The sequence below is a fragment of the Schistocerca cancellata genome, chromosome 6 (genome assembly GCF_023864275.1).
Source record: "Schistocerca cancellata isolate TAMUIC-IGC-003103 chromosome 6, iqSchCanc2.1, whole genome shotgun sequence".
Taxonomy (NCBI): Eukaryota; Metazoa; Arthropoda; class Insecta; order Orthoptera; family Acrididae; genus Schistocerca; species Schistocerca cancellata.
This window is the reverse complement of record NC_064631.1, coordinates 451,347,716-451,368,603: the sequence shown is the minus strand read 5'-3', so window position 1 is coordinate 451,368,603 and position 20,888 is coordinate 451,347,716.

Below are 20,888 nucleotides of genomic sequence, written 5' to 3'. Positions count from 1 at the left end.
TCACTACGTTGATTCGGCGTGGTCACTATTTAGGCGTACTTTATGGAACTTTTCTTCATAGCTGTATTTATGAAATACACTCCTGGAAATTGAAATAAGAACACCGTAAATTCATTGTCCCAGGAAGGGGAAACTTTATTGACACATTCCTGGGGTCAGATACATCACATGATCACACTGACAGAACCACAGGCACATAGACACAGGCAACAGAGCATGCACAATGTCGGCACTAGTACAGTGTATATCCACCTTTCGCAGCAATGCAGGCTGCTATTCTCCCATGGAGACGATCGTAGAGATGCTGGATGTAGTCCTGTGGAACGGCTTGCCATGCCATTTCCACCTGGCGCCTCAGTTGGACCAGCGTTCGTGCTGGACGTGCAGACCGCGTGAGACGACGCTTCATCCAGTCCCAAACATGCTCAATGGGGGACAGATCCGGAGATCTTGCTGGCCAGGGTAGTTGACTTACACCTTCTAGAGCACGTTGGGTGGCACGGGATACATGCGGACGTGCATTGTCCTGTTGGAACAGCAAGTTCCCTTGCCGGTCTAGGAATGGTAGAACGATGGGTTCGATGACGGTTTGGATGTACCGTGCACTATTCAGTGTCCCCTCGACGATCACCAGTGGTGTACGGCCAGTGTAGGAGATCGCTCCCCACACCATTATGCCGGGTGTTGGCCCTGTGTGCCTCAGTCGTATGCAGTCCTGATTGTGGCGCTCACCTGCACGGCGCCAAACACGCATACGACCATCATTGGCACCAAGGCAGAAGCGACTCTCATCGCTGAAGACGACACGTCTCCATTCGTCCCTCCATTCACGCCTGTCGCGACACCACTGGAGGCGGGCTGCACGATGTTGGGGCGTGAGCGGAAGACGGCCTAATGGTGTGCGGGACCGTAGCCCAGCTTCATGGAGACGGTTGCGAATGGTCCTCGCCGATACCCCAGGAGCAACAGTGTCCCTAATTTGCTGGGAAGTGGCGGTGCGGTCCCCTACGGCACTGCGTAGGATCCTACGGTCTTGGCGTGCATCCGTGCGTCGCTGCGGTCCGGTCCCAGGTCGACGGGCACGTGCACCTTCCGCCGACCACTGGCGACAACATCGATGTACTGTGGAGACCTCACGCCCCACGTGTTGACCAATTCGGCGGTACGTCCACCCGGCCTCCCGCATGCCCACTATACGCCCTCGCTCAAAGTCCGTCAACTGCACATACGGTTCACGTCCACGCTGTCGCGGCATGCTACCAGTGTTAAAGACTGCGATGGAGCTCCGTATGCCACGGCAAACTGGCTGACACTGACGGCGGCGGTGCACAAATGCTGCGCAGCTAGCGCCATTCGACGGCCAACACCGCGGTTCCTGGTGTGTCCGCTGTGCCGTGCGTGTGATCATTGCTTGTACAGCCCTCTCGCAATGTCCGGAGCAAGTATGGTGGGTCTGACACACCGGTGTCAATGTGTTCTTTTTTCCATTTCCAGGAGTGTATTATCTTCAACCATCGTTACAGGTTCTTCTTAGATTCCTGTAAAATTAAGCTTATTCGATGAGGAAAAATTTTGTCCTTAGAAGTTTTCGTTTCGCTGTACTGAGTTTTCTGTACCTATGGAAACTTAAGAGATTCTATGTCTTTGCTCCTCCAAAGATATTTCATAGATCATTTATTCCAGCCGACTTGCTATCCCGGAATTTTGGAGTGTAATATTTCATTTTTCATCGAAAACTTTACCTCTTTATTCATAATAATCAGTATAGCTTGGACTGTTCATTTTCTACCTTTGATTACCTTTGGCTCTTTTCCTTTGGTTTACTTGAAATACCACTTCTCCAAAAGTATTCATTAATAGACTTCCAAGTTTTGTTCTGATACTTTGCTTGAATATTCAAACATATCTTTCACTCGTTGTAAATAATAAAAATCTTATGCATCAACATTATTATATTCTTCATAAGTACTCACCCGCCTACAGGTAAACTTTCTGACGCAATCAAATGTGATACTTTCAGTACTGTTATTACCTTGGCAAATAGAACAGACATTAGAGGTCGGCAGATGATGATGTACTAACTGAATTTCAGTCTGACACCATTTGATCTATTTAGAACAACGCAATTCTTTTTTCTTTAACAGAGTACAATAATTAAATATCAACCACGCACACAAGACCAGAAGCTGGTATTATCAGACCCACTAAAAAGGAAGTATAAGGCACTGGATTATTGCCCTTGTCTAGTGAGAGGCATCAGACAAAATAATTAGAAATATGTGGTCTCAAAACGGGCGTAATATCCTGAAGATCTATGCGAACCTTGTAAGTGACCTCATGTGGAGCAGTTACCGTGTTACATGATATATGCATGACGAGATATGAAAGTATATCGAAGTAACCTAAATGAATATCCAAACAAGAAATTATTATTTCTGCTGAGTAAGTTATAAATGCAAGAAATATCAAATCAACGTTATAGTTTCGTTACTACCCAAAACAAGAAATGATTATTTCTGCTACGAAAGCTATAATTGCAAGAAATATCTAGTCAATGTTACAGTGTTTTTACCGAGATCTTCAGTCGCGAGACTGGTTTGAAGCAGATATCCACGCTGCTCTATCGTGTGCGAGCCTTTTTATCTACATCTACATCCATACTCCGCAAGCCACCTGATGGTGTATGGCGGAGGGTACCTTGACTACCTCTATCGGTACTCCCTTCTATTCCAGTCTCGTATTGTTTGTGGAAAGAAGGATTGTCGGTATGCTTCTGTGTGGGCTCTAATCTCTCTGATTTTATCCCCATGGTCTCTTCGCGAGATATACGTAGGAGGGAGCAATATACTGCTTGACTCTTCGGTGAAGGTATGTTCTCGAAACGTTAACAAAAGCCCGTACCGAGCTACTGAGCGTCTCTCCTGCAGAGTCCTCCACTGGAATTTATCTATCATCTCCGTAACGCTCTCGCGATTACTAAATGATCCTGTAACGAAGCGCGCTGCTCTCCGTTGGATCTTCTCTATCTCTTCTATCAACCCTATCTGGTACGGATCCCACACTGCTGAGCAGTATTCAAGCAGTGGGCGAACAAGCGTACTGTAATCTACTTCCTTTGTTTTCGGATTGCATTTCCTTAGGATTCTTCCAATGAATCTCAGTCTGGCATCTGCTTTACCGACGATCAACTTTATATGATCATTCCATTTATATGATCAATGCGTACTCCCAGATAATTTATGGAATTAACTGCTTCCAGTTGCTGACCTGCTATTTTGTAGCTAAATGATAAGAGATCTATCTTTCTTTGTATTCGCAGCACATTACACTTGTCTACATTGAGATTCAATTGCCATTCCCTGCACCATGCGTCAATTCGCTGCAGATCCTCCTGCATTTCAGTACAATTTTCCATTGTTACAACCTTTCGATACACCACAGCATCATCTGCAAAAAGCCTCAGTGAACTTCCTATGTCATCCACAAGGTCATTTATGTATATTGTGAATAGCAACGGTCCTATGACACTCCCCTGCGGCACACCTAAAATCACTCTTACTTCGGAAGACTTCTCTCCATTGAGAATGACATGCTGCGTTCTTTTATCTAGGAACTCTTCAATCCAGTCACGCAATTGGTCTGATAGTCCACATGCTCTTACTTTGTTCATTAAACGACTGTGGGAAACTGTATCGAACGCCTTGCGGAAGTCAAGAAACACGGCATCTACCTGGGAACCCGTGTCTATGGCCCTCTGAGTCTCGTGGACGAATAGCGCGAGCTGGGTTTCACACGACCGTCTTTTTCGAAAGCCATGCTGATTCCTACAGCAGGCCGCGGTGGTCTAGCGGTTCTAGGCGCTCAGTTCGGAACCGCGCGACTGCTACGGTCGCAGGTTCGAATCCTGCCTCGGGCATGGATGTGTGTGATGTCCTTAGGTTAGTTAGGTTCAAGTAGTTCTAAGTTCTAGGGGACTGAAGACCACATATGTTAAGTCCCATAGTGCTCAGAGCCATTTGAACCACTTTTTTTTATTATTACAGAGTAGATTTCTAGTCTCCAGAAAAGTCATTATACTCGGACATAATACGTGTTCCAAAATTCTACAACTGATCGACGTTAGAGATATAGGTCTATAGTTCTGCACCTCTGTTCGACGTCCCTTCTTGAAAACGGGGATGACCTGTGCCCTTTCCAATCCTTTGGAACGCTACGCTCTTCTAGAGACCTACGGTACACCGCTGCAAAAAGGGGGGCAAGTTCCTTCGCGTATTCTGTGTAAAATCGAACTGGTATCCCATCAGGTCCAGCGGCCTTTCCACTTTTGAATGATTTTAATTGTTTCTCTATCCCTCTGTCGTCTGTTTCGATATCTACCATTTTGTCATCCGTGCGACAAACTAGAGAAGGAACTACAGTGCAGTCTTCCTCTGTGAAACAGCTTTGGAAAAAGACATTTAGTATTTCGGCCTTTAGTCTGTCATCCTCTGTTTCAGTACCATTTTGGTCACAAAGTGGCTGGACATTTTGTTTTGATCCACCTATCGCTTTGACATAAGACCAAAATTTCTTAGGATTTTCTGCCAAGTCAGTACATAGAACTTTACTTTCGAATTCATTATCTCTGAATAACTACTACAAACTACATCCATTTGATTACATGTGGATTCATGTTGAAGAGAACAGACACCATCTACTGTATATATAATATACAGGGCGTTTCAAAAAGAAAGAGCAGATTTCAAACATTTATTTCTCAAAAACTACAAATGATAGAAACACAATTCCAACGGTCCTTCACTCAATATGAGTACCAAATGTTACACAACAAATATCAAAACTGTACCTCAATATGAGCACCATTTGTTACACGACAAATATCAAACCGGTATCTCATTTCTTGCCACACACGACGCAACTGGTCTTTAGTTACCGAATTCACGGCCGCAACAATTCGATGTCGTACCTCTTGAAGAGTAGCGGGCATAGGTGGGACATAAACACAGTCCTTTATGTACCCCCACAAATAAAAATCGCAGGGAGTAAGGTCTGGTGACCTGGGAGGCCACAGACGATGACATTGATCTTGTGCTCCTGCTCTTCCAATCCACCGTCCTGGAATGGTGTTATTTAGGTACCGTCGTACAGGTTCAGAGAAGTGTGGTGGGGCGCCATCTTGCATGAAGATGAAGTGATTTGAATCTTCCTGAAGTTGAGGAAATAGCCAGTTTTCTAACATGTCCAGGTAAATGGTTCCTGTGATAGTTTTCTCCATGAAAAAGAAAGGTCCATAAACTTTGTTTACCGAAATTGCACAAAAGACGTTAACCTTTGGTGAGTCTCTTTCATGTTGAATAACGTCCCTCGGAGTTTCACTCGCCCAAATTCGTACGTTATGCCGATTAACTTTACCAGAAATGTGAAACGTTGATTCATCTGAAAAAATTAATCGTTCGGCAAAATTGTCCTCTTCCATGTCCTGTAGAATTGCAGTTGAAAATTCGAACCTTTTGTTGTGGTCGTCAGGACGCAATGCTTGCAATAACTGCAGTTTGTACGGCTTCATGTGCAGACGGTTACTCAGAACGCGCCATACCGTTGTTTTAGACATGTTTAGTTCGTGACTTGCCCGTGTCGTGGATTTTCTAGGGCTCCTTTCGTAAGCTGCACGGACACGCTCGACATTTTCATCCGATGTGCGTGGACGACCCGTGCTTTTTCGCTTGCAGATGCAACCATCTTCTACGAATCTGTGATGCCACTCATAAATTTGCTTATGACGAGGCGGCTGTTTGTTGAATTGACGGCGGAATGCACGTTGCACACCAACAATGGACTCTAACTTTGCAAATTGCAGCACACAAAATGATCGTTCCTGTGGTGTCGTCGCCATTTTCCTACAAACAAACGCCAGCGCCACTGCGGATTTGCATGGAACTTCTGCGCGGACCATTGAAAAACTTTGAACCTTTCTCTGACAAGAAACGTTTGAATTGTGTTTCTATCATTTGTAGTTTTTGAGAAATAAATGTTTGAAATCTGCTCTTTCTTTTTGAAACGCCCTGTATATGCCCAAACGCCAATACGACGCGGATGCACGATAGTATCCGAACACCTGCTGAGTGCTATTAGGTTCTAAGCAAGTGGATTAATGGATAGGAGACGCTACTCTGAAGGGTGCGGCATAAAAAGATTTGTGACGGACGAGGGAAGCGCTCGGATAGCCGAGGCAACAGCCTGCCTTCGGAGGTGTAGCGGCACTGACATATGTTTACGCCCTCGCCGCGGAACTTGCAAATGATGTTCAAAATGTATCTTATGGTATCGCTCCGCCGGGGGAGGAGGGGGGGGGAAGAGGGGCAGGGGGCTTGTTAATATGACACGGAATCACTCGTAAGGAGATGGTCTTGGCAAGTGGGATACTTATTGCCTTGAGGTTGTGTCCTGCAGGTGTCGGATGGGGCAATCCGACGTGTCTGAGTTACTTTCGGCGACCGTTGCTTGGATATGTGATCTCCAGTGTCTGATGACGCCTGGGATTCCCAAGTGGCAGGCAGAAAAACATCAGCTCGCACGGCCATAGAGTCGAGGTCCTTCCCCTCCACTGGAGATTGTGCGCCACTGCACAAGATGGTTGGCGTATGATGCAAAGATGTAGATGTCGTTCCATCTGTAACACCCTGAGGCACACCTGGAAACAGTGGCGGTTCAGTAGCAGGAGTCAGGGTGGACCGGAGCTCGAGATCGTTTCGAAGAATCTCGACGAACGACAGCGGGAGTGACGTTAGGGTGGTCATGGCCTGCTGATTCTTAGGCGGTAAATGCATGATCCTACGCTGCATACAGTTTGAAGGACATGTTTTTCTTGGTCACATCCTGAGCACTTCATGCCTGGCCATTATAAACTGTAAAGGCAAGGCACCTGTCAGCGTATAAGTAGGACGACTAATATTTGTTCAGCTCGATGCAGATCAGTCGCACCGTATTGTGCACCAGGTATGTGGTAAACTGAACCCACTTTTTTGCTGTGTGGGTAATCTCATTCTCATACGCGCAGAATGCAGGTACCGCTATATCGGAAGGAAACAAAAAAGGAGAAATCAATTATACACATCGTCCACAGTCCAAGTCCCACATTTTCCACAGTTACGTCAGTGATTGTCTGAGTGACGGAATTTGAGACCATTTCTAATTGCACGTAGAATTCTATCACATACTTCGTCCTTAATCAATATCCCACACACCAAGCTGGTCACTGTAGACTGGTAGATGCCAACAAGACGTTTATAATCATTCAATCAATTAATCGTTTCTTCATTTCCAATAAACTGTAGGAGTTCAAATGCCTTTGATCGTGTGCATTCAAGCAAGAAGTTGGTCTTCAGTGTCGATTTGCGGTGGGCATAAGCCATTCTTCTTCTAAGAAAAAATGTTATGCCCCAAAACGGCAGAATCACACGAACAACCCCAGTTGCGCCGCGTGTGATTAGCCGAGCGGTTTAAGGCGCTGCAGTCATGGACTGTGCGGCTGGTCCTGGCAGAGGTTCGAGTCCTCCCTCGGGCCTGGGTGTGTGTGTTTGTCCTTAGGATAATTTAGGTTAAGTAGTGTGTAAGCTTAGGGACTGATGACCTTAGCAGTTAAGTCCCATAAGATTTCACACACATTTGAACAACATTTGAAATTATGCAGACGATAAGAGGATGGCAGAAGACCGGACAGCCTGGAGAACTACCATGTGAAAACCTGCCTTTTGCAGAACACTGATGATGATGATGATGATGATGACTTGATGAATGATATCGCAGGCGCCTTTGTGGCCTACTACAAACAGCTATATGCGGCAGAGAACTAGGACACCACAGCAATGGCTCACGTTCTCCACTCATTAACGGGAACACGTGATGGGGTGGCTGCAGGGATTTTTACAGTGACGATTACGGATCTCAGTAAAGGAACAGCACGCTAATCCCTTGGCCAAAACGGCTTTCCGTTGAGGTTATATCTTACATTCCACGACATTATGGTTGACTGCTGGACTGTGATGTGTCAACAACTGATGACCCCTGATCTTCCCCTCCCGCCTGAATTCGTAGGAAGTCTGCTCGTCCCAGTCCCCAAAGCATCTGGGGGCCAAGAAGTTGGACGTTATCGGCAGTTGACCTTGCCAAATTCTGACTTCAAGACTTTTATCCAGATTCTAGTCACCCACCTTCTGCGCGTTTCCAAGTCGTCTTTATGGATCAAACGAGCTTTAGCGGTGACAGTAACATGCAGCGCCGTTCTTAGTTATCACAATATCATAAACCTCGCAACGACCTGCAGCTTTCGCGGTGCCTTGATATCGGTGGACTTCGACCACCCTTTGATAGAGTGAGTCATGACTTTCTTGAGGCTCTGCTGTGATGGATGACCTTTGCCCACACACCCTCCCGCGACTCCTCCGAGGGGCCATATGATGGGTGCAGCGGGCCACGTTACTGTTACCTAGTCAGTCCGCCAGGGCTGTCCACTGTCGATACTTCTGTATGCCTTCGACCTTGAGGCATTGTTACATGATTTGTGGAGCCAGTTGACAGGGATCACAATGAGGAGAAATGCTTTCATCTGTCCTGCATACGCAAATGTCTTGCTGTTCTTGGATTGGTCAGGGGAAGAAGTGCGAGTGGCTCTGGAATGTACCACTAAATGAGACTTTTGCTGGCAGCCATGTGAATCTGACAAAGTCTGGTACTATGATCGTCGACAGAGGTCTTCCCGCTGGAACTGTGGACCCTTTCCATTACTTTACAAGATCAAAATTTTGGGCATCACCTACACATGCGACATACAACGAACGGTCTCAATTAACTATAAACGCCTCCTTCAAGTGATCCACCCGAACTTTCGTGGCAACCGCCTGCGATCATTAGACGCGAGACAACGGGCTGATTTTGTCAACACTCATTCGCCACAGGTTTTACCGGTGCCAAAAGCAATGACACACAAACTGCTCGAGGAATTTACCTATTTTCTGAGCATGGATCCCATCATCAAAGTCCGCTACGACCTGCTAACTCCTCCTCCTCGAGACAGCGGCCTTGGTCTGGTCAGTGTTCATGCAAGAGCGCCTGCCCTTGATGTGAGTACGATGATTAATCGTGGACCGGCCACCAGACCGGATTAACGGGAACCCTGATTGATGAACCGGTTACTCCCTCTCTCCCGAGTATCCTACGGTCGAATGGATCATGGTCTGGCGTTCTGTGCCTCATGTCCTTCTCAACACGAGGGCTTGTGTGAGCTGGTATCTTGTTCTTAATGAAAAATACCTGACACAACTTCGTCTATAAGCCATTAACATGACAGGTGCGTCACTTCGCCCACAGTATCACATGCTTAGCACGGCTAAAAATCGACTGGCACACGGATCTTATACAGAGATGTGGTTCCTGATTCAGAAAATGTATGCCTTTCTTCTACATACGGCCTTCTGTTTGTTGTTATTGACGCTAATTACACTTTGATGTGAATCTCTTATACGGTTACTCTTCTTCAAATTACCTTCAATTAGCGACTGTGATATGGTTTTCAGAATGGCAGAGAGCAGCAATCAGTCGTCGTTTCCGTTCTAACTTTTTTAAGCAGATCCAGATTTCGGATAGCGACTAGTCATTAGCAATGCAGTATTTTTAGGTTGTTACACATTCCCTAGTACGTCCAAACCTGTAGTTTGGGCCACTGTCGCAGTTCATTAAGGACTATTGAGTAAACTTCCACGAACTGTGACAGGAGCCCGAAAATCGCGGGTGTAGACGTATTAGGGCATGTGTATTAGTGAGCGAGGTGGCTGAGTGGTTAGCGACGACGCTTCAATCCCGCGTCCGGCCATCCTGATTTAGGTTTTCCGTGATTTCCCTAAATCGCTCCAGGCGAATGCCAGGATGGTACCTTCGAAAGGGCGCGGCCGACTTCCTTCCCCATCCTTCCCTAATCCGATGAGGCCAATGACCTCGCTGTCTGGTCTCCTCCCACAAACAACCCATCGCATGTGTATTAAAGACTACTGAGTAACCTTTAGTGCACTGTGACAGGAGCCTAAACAACTCCTGTAGACGTACTAGGGCATGTGTAACAACTCTTAAACACTGTACTGATAATGGCTAATTACTAGTCGCAATCTCGACCTGCTTTGATGAAGCTAGAACGTAAAGGCGACTAATTGCTGCTTTTGCTACTCTCTCTCTCTCACACACAAACACACACACAAAGTGATTGGCCGTTGGGGATCGATATCATTCTACGCATCTCATGTTGTTCTGCAATCTCCAGTGTCTTTTCTTTCAGTCAGGAGGATGTCCTCTGTTCATTAAATTGTTTACTAAAATGTAGACTTCCACGGCCGGAAATATCATGTCCATTATAATTATCCGGGCTGTTATACCGTGGTCGGTTGATGAATTCTGTGTCGATTCCCAAGTCAGTAGCGAGCCAGTGGGTGTGTTGGACCTTCCATTGAGCTACGGACCCCCTTGAAGATATCTCCCGCAGTCGGAGTCGAAACGTTTGGAATCGACACAGAATTCATCAACCGACCACGGCATAACAGCCCGGGTAATTATAATGGATATTAAATTGTTTGTTATTCTGGCGACGATCACACATAATGTATGAATAATGTTGTATGTTTTATCCTATACATTCTATTTGTTGAAATTTTTATCCTAAAAAGAAAGAAAAGCCCTTAAGGCGACCGCTTCCATAAACGGGGAAACACGGATTCGATTCCCGGTCCGGAACAAATTTTCATTTGTGGTCTTTGGATTCGTTCATTGCCCCGCTGGTGCTAATGAGCTAATGTCGGATATTTCTTTTGTCACACATCCATTTCAACCTGGCTACTGTATTCATCCCTATGTCTTCCTTTACTTTTTCCCTATTATCAACTGTCCATTCTTGATGCCTCAGGATGTGTCTTATCAATAGATCACTTTTTTAAATCTAGTTGTACCCTAAATACCTTTTTTCAATTAGTTTAGTAACTTCTCATCAGTCTTTCGATCTACCCATCTAATCTTCAGAATTATTCTACGGCACTGAATTGCAAAAGCATCTTTTCGTTTTATATCTGAACTACTTATCGTCCACTTTTAACTTCCATACAAGGCTATATTCCATATAAATGCTTTCAGAAAATATTTAATACCACTTCAATTCATATTAGATATTAACAGACTCCTCTTTTTCTGAAAAATCTGTCTTGCTAGAGCCAGTCTGCGTTTTTTATCCTCTCTGTACTTAAGGCTTAATCGGTTACATAGTTTTTAAAGTAGTAAATAATTTGTTTTACTCATTTACTATTCTTACCCTCGTTGTTGTTGTTGTGGTCTTCAGTTCTGCGACTGGTTTAATGCAACTCTCCATGCTACCCTATCCTGCGCAAGCTTCTTCATCTCCCAGTACTTACTGCAACCCACATCCTTCCGAATCTGCTTAGTGTATTCATCTCTTGGTCTCCCTCTACGATTCTTACCCTCCACGCTGCCCTCCAAAGCTGAATTTGTGATCCCTTGATGCCTCAGAACATGTCCTACCAACCGGTCCCCTCTTTTTGTCAAGTTGTGCCACATACTCCTCTTCTCCCCAATTCTGTTCAATACTTCATCATTAGTTATATGATCCACCCATCTAATCTTCAGCATTCCTCTGTAGCACCACATTTCGAAAGCTTCTATTCTCTTCTTATCCAAACTATTTATCGTACATGTTTCACTTCCATACATGGCTACACTCCATACAAATACTTTCAGAAACGACTTCATGACACTTAAATCTATACCTTACCCTCAACATCGCCTAATTCGATTCGAATACATTTCATTACCTTGTATTAATTTTGTTCAGGTTCATATTATGCCTTTCTGTCAAGACACTATCCATTCCATTCAAATTCTGTTGCATGTCTATTACGGTAATACGACTCTTGTAACTGCAGTCCGGTTTCGGTAGAAGTTGTGAAGGTTTTACCCCAAATATCTTCTAAAATCAAAGAACATATTCCATTCAACATTGTCAAATGCTTCCCCTAAATCTACGAATGCTAGACATGTTTTCAGTTGTCTTCTAAGATGAACCGTAGTCTTACACAGTCTCACATTCCTCAGGAACCGAAACCGAGCCTGACAGCTTGGTAATAGTCATACTTACCAACATCTTCTGGTTTGGAAATGGAATTACCACATTATTCTTGAAGTCTTGGAGTATTTCGCCTTCCTCACGTACGCCTTTCACACAGGTGGAATAATATTATCATTGCTGGAGTTCGTAAGGGCCCCAATAATTCTGAGGGAATATCGTCTACTCCACGGACCTTGTTTCGACTTAGTTCTTTCAGAGCTCTGCAATATCGTATCTCGTATTTCATCTACATTTATTTGTGGTCCCATACTTTAACAGAATATTGTAATTTAAATTATTCAACACAGTTTTAAACAAACGAATACTCATTAATTTTGGACCAGATGGGCATTTCCAAGTTCGTGGAGTAGGAGATGTGCTGAGACAAGAAATGTTGATCACTATTTAAAACAACTTATTTACTTTACTAAATACCCAACAGGTGATAATTTCAAAACACTATTACTGACATCTGTTGAACTCTAGATAAATATTTTTTACTTGCAGAACCATGACAGTTGAAATTTATATTTACGCAAGGCCGTGCGATAAAATCAAATCTCAAAAAATGTAAGTAACTTCACAATAGATTAAAACTTCAAATTCGAAACTTTCAAAGCATTCATCGATTTTAAAATTTCCTTAGGTAAACTCTATAACACATTAAAAAACGAATATTCACAATTATCAACAAATTAAATCACTTGAAAGGTAGTAATATAGCGCCACGTAGGCAAGTAGTAGCTGTAAGTGAACATCAAGCATTTAGTTTCCAAAAAACTCCCTTTAGAAGGCAGATTAACTTTAGATTAGTAGATCGGCTGATACGACTTGTACATTCCACCTCTATGGATGTTAGTTTGGCCTTACATTAAGACAATTTATTCACTTAGAAATAATAGCTCCTGCAAAACAGCATAGTTATACTAACCAAACAACGTGAATAAAATGTCTTGGCCATTAATAACAATAGATATTGGCGTACTTAGCTTATTTAAAGACAAGGCTATTAATTTACTAAAAAATGATACTTAAACTGAGAAGGAGCTGAACAAGTTATTTGCCAAATCAACTGACAAATTTAAACAGTGAAAAAAAAACACACAGCTCCTCAATTACTTCATGCAATTTAAAGCAAAGAATTTAAATTAGTAAAAAATTACGCATAATGGAAAGAAGCTAGTCAAACTCAGCTGACAAATTTAAATATGAGCAAACAAACAATTCAATTGCTTGGTTCACTACACTGTTTAAATTTGAGGGAGTCATTGCGTAGTGTTACTAGGAGAGCACTGGAAGTAAATCTGTGCCTGATAACTAGCCTGGCGAACTTCGCACATGTTTGCTTTAATACAAATATTTCCTTGCCAAATGTAAAACTGTAATTGTGTCCTTCATCCATTGTGCTGGAATACAATTCTCTTATAAATTAGCCAAACTACAAAACTCATCTAAAGCTGAGCGCGTTGCAAACTTTAGGACCAACGGTGCCTATTGTGGGGAGTAAACGGCATTTGCTTTGATGAAAGTGCGATCCACTTGTGGAACTGAGTGAAGCTAACACACGCCACTTGTCGACCTGTGAGCTACGTACTCAGGTTGGCAAGACCCAGGCGGTAAATACAACAGCCAGTCCACAAAGGCTCTTCGTTCAGCTAGTTGCACTATGGCACCACCTCTTACCTACGCGAGGAAGCACTCACTCTGCGGTCATGCGCACCCTTTCTCCCTGCCCCTCCCCCCCCCACGCCCTCTCTCTCTCTTTCTCTCTCTCTCTCTCTCTTACACACAAACGCGCGCACACACACACACACACACACACACACACAGAGTCTGTCCATGTCTTATTCTTCTGTCTATCTTCTCTCTAGGGCCGACGCGGGCGCTCTTTTAAGACTAAATGCGCCAGTGTTCCACTAATATCCTAGCTGTGCCGTGTGTAGTGGCCGCACGGTTTGAGGGGCCACCCCTTAGGAATTCACACACGTTTGAACATATTTATCCAAGCTGCAGTTTAATGAGAGGTATCGAACCCCTATCAAAATTGGAGCCACATTTCAACTCCATTTGTTTCTACAGGGTGGTCCATTGATCGTGGCCGGGCCAAATATCTCACGAAATAAGCATCAAACGAAAAAACTATAGAGAACGTAACTTGTCTAGCTTGAGGCGGGTAACCAGATGGCGCCATGGTTGGCCCACTAGATGACGCTGCCATAGGTCAAACGCATATCAACTGCGTTTTTTTTTTTAAATAGGAACCCCCATTTTTATTACATATTCGTGTAGTACGTAAAGAAATATGAATGTTTTTGTTGGACCACTTATTTCGCTTTGTGATAGGTGGCACTGTAATGGTCACAATCATATGGCTCACAATTTTAGAGGAACAGTTGGTAACATGTAGGTTATTTAAATTAAAATACGGAACGTAGGTAGGTTTGAACATTTTATTTCGGTTGTTCCAGTGTGATACATGTACATTTGTGAACTTATCATTCCTGAGAACGCATGCCGTTACAGCGTGATTACCTGTAAATACCACATTAATGCAATAAATGCTCAATATGATGTTCGTCAACCTCAGTGCTTTTGGCAATACGTGTAACGACATTCCTCTCAACAGCGAGTAGTTCGCCTTCCGTAATGTTCGCACATGTATTGACAATAGCTGACGCATGTTGTCAGGCGTTGTCGGTGGATCACGATAGCAAATGTCCTTCAACTTTCCCCACAGAAAGAAATCCGGGGACGTCAGATCTGGTGAACGTTCTGGCCATGGTATGGTGCTTTGACGACGAATCCACTTGTCATGAAATTTGCTATTCAATATCGCTTCAACCGCACGCGAGCTATGTGCCGGACATCCATCATGTTGGAAGTACATCGCCATTCTGTCATGCAGTGAAACATCTTGTAGTAACATCGGTAGGACAGTACCTAGGAAATCAGCGTACATTGCCCCAATTAGATTGCCATCGATAAAATGGGGTCCAGTTATCCTTCCTCCCATAATGCCGCACCATACATTAACCCGGCAAGGTCGCCGATGTTCCACTCGTCGCAGCCATCGTGGATTTTCCGCTGCCCAATAGTGGATATTATGCCGGTTTACTTTACCGCTGTTGGTGAATGACGCTTCGTCGCTAAAAGAACGCGTGCAAAAAATCTGTCATCGTCCCTTAATTTCTCTTGTGCCCTGTGGCCTAACTGCAAACGATGTTCAACGTCGTCGCCATGCAATTCCTGATGCGTAGAAATATGGTACGGGTGCAATCGATGTTGATATAGCATTCTCAACACCGACGTTTTTGAGATTCCCGATTCTCGCGCAGTTTGGTTGCTACTGATGTGCGGTTTAGCCGCGACAGCAGCTAAAACACACTTGGGCATCATCATTTGTTGCATCCGGCGAACGGTCCGGACACTTGGATGATATCTTCCAGGATACCGAGCAGCATACATAGCACACGACCGTTGGCATTTTGATCACATTATCCATACATCAACACGATATCGACCTTTTCCGCAATTAGTAAACGGCCCATTTTCACACGGGTAATGTATCACGAAGCACATACCATCCGCACTGGCGAAGTATACGCGATACCACATACTTATACGTTTGTGACTATTACAGCGGCATCTATCACAAAGCGAAAAAAGTGTTCCAACTAAAACATTCATATTTCTTTACATACTACACGAATATGTACTATAAATGGGGGTTCCTTAAAAAAAAAAAACGCATTCGATATCTGTTTGACCTCTGGCAGCGCCATCTAGCGGGCCAACCATAGCGCCATCTGGTTTCCTCCTTTAGGCTAGACGACTAGTTTTTTCGTTTGATGCTTATTTCGTAACATATTTGGCCCAGTCACTATCAATGGACCACGCTGTATAATACTGCTTACATTTCTCTTGTTTAGCCCTTCTACATATTCCCTTTCCATTCCTTGGTTAACACTGTCTTGCCATCAGAGCTCTCGATATTCAAATAGCAGTATCTCTTTTCTCCAAAGGCATCTTAACATGTGACATCTGTCGTTCCCCTAATTATACATGCTTCTGCAGTCTTGTAGGTACCCTCTAGGACCCTCTAGCCATTCCTGATTGATGATTTTGCACTTTCTGTCAATCTCATTTTATACTTATATATTTCATTTCGCCTGCTTCAGTAGCTGTCTTAGTATATATTTCTACATTCGTTAATTAAGTTTAATATCTCCTGTAATCTACGTATACAGTCGTCTGTCACTTTCCCTGTTTAATATCTCAAACCGACTCATTCGTCTTCTATTGTATTCATTTCATCTATTTCAGTCAACTGTTGCCTAACGCCCTCTCCGAAGTTCTGAACAACCTCTCACTCCTTCAATTTATCCAGATTAATCTCCTTAATTACCTACCTCATTGACATTTCTTTTGTTTTAATCTGCTGTCTGTAACAAATAAATTACGGTCAGAGTTCACACTTGCCGTTGTACATGTCCTACAGTTTAAATCTGTTCTCGAATTCTCTGTCTCAGTTTCATGTCCTCAACATGCCATTATCGATCGCCGCTTATGGGCACCACAGCTCGGGACTGAAGATCACCACGAGGAGCGTAAAGTGTCACGTGTATCCTCTCACAGCAAGAGGGCCAGTGAAGCAGACGAGATTCGGTGTAGCGCAGAGAGTCGCACGAACTCGCTGTTCCGTTTATACGATTTCGATCTTACCTGAACTTTTTGTTTTCTTTGTTGGCTTTCATTTGGTGTTCTGCTCTCGCTTAACTCGACTTTGTTCCAAGATTATGCATTAGTATTGAGAGCTGACAGAAAATTGGCGACGATGTCTTACCCTATCATACTTTCGGTAACACATTCGCACGCGCTTCTGTGTTATAGTTCCCAACTTTCTCAGATTTTGACAGCAACAACTTCAACAACAAAAGCAACAATCTGCAGCTCAAGAGGAATGGCACCAGCAACAGGAACAACGGCAGCAACATTAAAAAGAATATGCTGCTCTCAGTCAGTAATCACTACGCTCTCACCGCCATTCACTGCCTTCGACGAAACGTCGGAGAGCTGGGGAGTCTGCCTCCGTCGCTTTGAACTGTCCTGTTTTACCCATAGCATTTCTGGTAGGCCAAGTGCTTTGCTTTTATCCTTCAGTGATTACTTATACGAAGTGTTGCAAAAAATTTTAACCTCTCGCGGAACCTAGTGCATTGTGTATCAATGAGCTCTTTGCTCTGTGAACCAAACGCACATCAGACGCACCGTGTCGCGACTGGGCTACGTGGTGTAATCAACACTGACGGCCCTACGTAGCCACCCACATGGGTCTCACATGTAAGTGCAATTTCACGTGTCAGAATCCTGATTCACTAACTCGGAACATGTCTGTGCACCCTGCCCCCGACAAGCAGGACACAGCAAAATCTTTGGTTGCACCCGATCCACTATTTTAGTTTTGGCGAAGGACTTCATATTGCTGTATCTTTCAAGGTTGCTTCTGTAGTTCAGAGCACTTTCATAAATGAAACTCAAGTATCAAAGTTGTTCACTCGCATGGCGACTCATCATCTTCCATCTTTGCCTCACCAAAGTGGAGAAAAATTGTATCATGAAGTTTTAACCCTGGATGCCTTTAGGAACCATTTTTAAACTACGGAAACTTGGCGCAATGCGCTCCGATTGTCTGTGGGATTGCCCTGTTGCCGTTCGTCGGCTGACGGGCAGTGCTATTGTTTCCGGTTCACACATACATACGTCCCTCGCCCCGCCATTGCCCCAACGTGATACGCACACTTGTCGAATAGGTCTTGCTGTTTGTCTCCACCTCACGTCAGAGGCATTCACACGTAAGCTTCGCTTCGGAGCACACACAGGTCACCTGCGATTTAGTCATACACTAAGCATGGGGGCACAGTATTCGCATGACGAACAATGAGATATGGTTTTTGTTTATGGACTAGCCGACGGTAATGCGCTTGCAGCTCGACCGTTGTATGAGGAACGGTACCCTGCTAGACGCCATCTACACCCGTAAAAGTTTACAGCAATTCAACGGTGACTTGACGAAACAGGCTCGTTAGCGGGATATCATGGTGATGCTGGAAGACCTTGTACACGACGGGATGCTGCATTTGAAGAGACTGTTCTCGAGCGCTTCGACGAAGCACCTACGACAAGTATTAGTGCGGTTGGACACGACATGGGGGTCACTCATCGGTTAGTCTGGCAGGTTTTGAGGGATGAAGGCCATCATCCATTTAGTTTCCACCCTGTCCAAGACCTAAATCCTGTGGCGGACTGTGAACAAAGGCTAGAGTTTTGTCTGTGGTTTCTGCGACGTGTTGTATGAGATCCCGACTGCCCCGCCATTGTGTTGTTTAGCGACGAGAGCACCTTCCATCGGGATGGCTTTTACAACACACGAAACGTTCATTACTGGGCAAGGAGAAATCCTGTCGTCACGTACGTCTACGGACACCAGGAACGATTTTCGCTCAACATTTGGGCAGGCATTGTGGGTGACCATCTGATTGGGCTGGTCCGTCTACCTCCTCCACTTATCGGGGACAATTACCGTCAGTTTTTGCAAGAAACTCTACCCGGCCTGTTGGATGATGTTCCCCTGGACATACGGCTACTCATGTGGGTGCAGCATGATGGGGCGCCCGCCCATAACAGTCGTGCTGTGGGTGGATATTTAAATGAACTCTTCGACGGCCGGGTAATTAGTAGTGGTGCTCGTAGGACATGGCCTACGTGATCAGCAGATCTCATGCCACTTGACCTTTTCCTTTGGGGATTCTTCAAGGTTCTAGTTTACTAGTTTACTCACCCGGACGCGAACCACCTAGAAACGAAGAGGAATTAATGGATCGCATTCAACATGACGCCCGTCACATCATGACAATGCCAGGAATCTTTGAAAGAGTTCGGCGAAACACCGTTCGCGTTACCAAGCTTGTGTCGCGTCAGAGGGTCGCCAATTGGAGCACCTGCTTTAAGTAAACCATGTGCTAGCTACATAAAAGGCCCTTTGTAAAGGCCTTTTGTTGGCGAACTAACAGCTGTTGATGTGTTTTTTCCCGGTACGTCTTATCATGAAACCCCAATAGATGTGTCGGCTTCCCAGAGGATTCACTCCCAGGCCCCCAGAGTTAAAGGCTGGAGCATGAGAGCCGCCTTGGATACATCGCGATCTCCGGCAGGCAAAGCATTCGCGGTCATGCGTTGTCCAGAGCATCCGGCTACAAGCCAATCCTGTGGTCAATCGGAGCGCGTGGCGCTAAGTTTCCGTAGTTTAAAAATTGTGCGTCGTCGACCTAAACAACATTACTAAATTTGAATCCTACTGTAATCAGCTACCCAGGGTAAAAATTTCGTGACACAATTTTTCTCCACCCTGTATGTCCTAGCCCAGTTCATGGGCTTCCAGATCGCCGGCATCTCTAGGAAAACAATGCAATTTATCTGCTGCATCCTAGTGTCGAGTGACCCTTTCTCTTAAAAGGGTGGGTCAGAAACGTCCTTCCTCCTCAACGTTGTAACATGCTTCATGCAAGTCGAAGGAACCCCAGTCCTGCCCCTATGGCAGCAGAAGAGCGAGTTGGCGCAGTGGTTTGCACACAGGATATGCATTTTGGATGACGACGGTTCAAGTCCACGTCAGGACTTCCAGATTTAGGTTTCCCATAATGTCCCTAAATCGCACTAGGCAACCGCATGCATGTCCGAAGAAACACTACATCGTACTTCTTAACAACATGGGCACTGCAATACCGATACCCTTCCCTTTCGTTCACCAGTTAGAAATTGTGCTCAGTCTTTATGACATCGTTGTTGCCAGAATGTTATAAACTCTGATCTTCCTTCCTTATTATGATGATCGTGTTATGTAGTGACAAACAGCTATGTATTGGGTAGCTGTAGAACACTTCAAGTATTCCCTGTATGTTCATCTTTTGAGAGATGTTTGCAGGGGCTGTTCGGGCAGGATGTCAAATGAAACACCTTTCAGCTGTCCAATTTCCAAGCTGTTATTTTGTTTGGCTACCAGTTTCTTCTATTTACTATGCCAGCCTCAGGCCGCTGACCGGCGTGTAGATAGATTCCAAACCCCTATTTGTACCGGAACAGAGGTTGGAATCTTCCTACACGCTGGTTGGAGGCCTGAAGTTGGTGTAGTAAATCGCCGAAACTGGTAGCCAAATAAAATAACAGTCTGGAAAGCTGACGGCTGACAGGTGTTTGATTTGACTTCAAGTATTATCTGCAGCGAATAAAAACCAGTTTATGAAGGCTATTCGGAAAGTGAGTAACGATCGCTCGCGAAGTGGAAACCACGGTGAAAATCCGACGAGGCTTTTCACAGACGTTTTGGGCAGTGTCTAGTATGCCCGCCGATCGCATCAAGACGCTCTTTTCAGTTTTGAGCGCACTGTGAGCGAGTAAAAGTGCCTTGAACAACGATGTCTCCCGCCAAGTAGGAGGGCCCGCTGAGAGGCTTCGCCTTAATGGATGCAGCCCACCTAACACAACTGCCACGCACATCTCTCTTCATGGCAATTCTCAGCCGCACTCTGCAGGGGCAGTGAAGACGCTCCTTCAGCCTTTTTGAGGAGAAGTGTTCGATCACCCACAGCACTGCACTAATTGGCTCGTCCTGTGTATCATTCTCTTCACATGAAACGCTGGACACGAAGACAACACTTGGGCGCAGGCTGTGCACTTT